This window comes from Coregonus clupeaformis, unplaced genomic scaffold (assembly GCF_020615455.1).
Source record: "Coregonus clupeaformis isolate EN_2021a unplaced genomic scaffold, ASM2061545v1 scaf1110, whole genome shotgun sequence".
Lineage (NCBI taxonomy): Eukaryota > Metazoa > Chordata > Actinopteri > Salmoniformes > Salmonidae > Coregonus > Coregonus clupeaformis.
In genome coordinates this window covers 47373-48735 of record NW_025534564.1, presented here as the reverse complement: position 1 = coordinate 48735, position 1363 = coordinate 47373, and the positions used below count along the sequence as shown (strand labels likewise).

The 1363-nt window shown below is 36.8% G+C and overlaps 1 long non-coding RNA gene across 1 annotated transcript; it reads right to left on the bottom strand.

The window, feature by feature from the left end:
* On the bottom strand, nt 1-480 carry LOC121560728. The gene is made up of 3 exons (XR_005999066.2): nt 427-480; nt 277-342; nt 1-40 (listed from the first exon to the last, which is right to left on the bottom strand). It is a non-coding gene; the product is annotated as an uncharacterized LOC121560728 (long non-coding RNA).
* Between the last annotated feature and the right edge of the window lie 883 nt (nt 481-1363).

The following is a 1363-nucleotide window of genomic DNA, read 5'->3' as shown; positions in this document are numbered from 1 at the left end:
TCCAGTTCCACAATTATCCTCATCTCCACTGCTTGAAGATCTGCAAAATAATAAAGACTCAACAGTTTTGCTGCAAGTAGTGTGACAATACAAGCCATGAGTACCAGGCAGGACATGGATCAAGGCCATGTGAAATACCTCGATCAAAATATCCACCCTTCATATATATTAGTAGTATTGATAACATCGTATCTGCTGACAGCCAAACAATTTGGAATTGATGTTGACAATACAAGAGAAGCAACATGTTGTAACATATAGGCTAGCATAATATACCTTTAATGTATCCAGCAGGCATCTCAGAAGCCACAGGCTCATCAAGCAGGGATGGCAGCTCTTGGTCTAAAATAGAAGAAAAAATCATGCTGTTATTTAAACTTTCTACATTTACGATTTCGAGATCAATATCTTGATGGCTAAAGAAACCTGATTCTGATGCTCTGTCTTGGCCAGCTTCTTCCTGGCAGCCACTTGGACTAACTGAGAAAACAGAATGAAAAACATGAAGACATACTTTGCTTTTGAAACTGGCACAGAACCAAACGTGAAGGGATGTCAGTCAGGAGCTCAGTAGGAAGGTTAATGAATCCCAACAAAAATAAATGCTAAGCATAATTTATTTATTTATTATGCTTTTAGTTTGATGGCAAATACATAGAGATATTTACAAACATGGCGTCACACTTGTGTTTTACCCCAGAAGAATAGGGTGATTTCACTACTGTTGTAAATACAAGTTTCACCCATACACAGCACCACAACTATTTGGAAAGTTCTAACAGTATGCACAAAGTAGTAATATGACTTTAAATAACCTAATATGCAAAAATATGATGGTAATTGTATTCTATTGAGTGGCTTTGAAAGGTTTGTAAAGCTATAATACTTCATACAATTCAATTGTTTACCCTAAAACTAATTGTTTACCCTAAAACTACAATCAGACACTTACTGTCGCTCTGGCTTGAGGTGGCACATGGCCTCAAGTCCTCTGCATCTGCAACTTCAGAGAATATCACAGATGTCAAACCGTTACCACATTTATAGTACACACTTAACAGATGTTCCTGTTCATCCCATACAGTTGGTAGGAACAGAACTTTGAGAAAGTAGGCTTGTTTATCAGACTTGAAACATTATGTACCTTGTTGTAGGGTCATTTCAAAGACACTGGCTCTTGAAGTTACTAAAAATAAAGAACTGTCACACTTTTGGTCACTAAATAATCAAGTATGTCAAGATCAGATGGGTGTGGTAATTTCTTGTCATATCAACTGTCATTAGGTCATGATTTCATGCCGTCTCAATTTAAGACTAGTACTTGCATTAACTGTATGCTTTTCTTCACCCACATACTTGAATG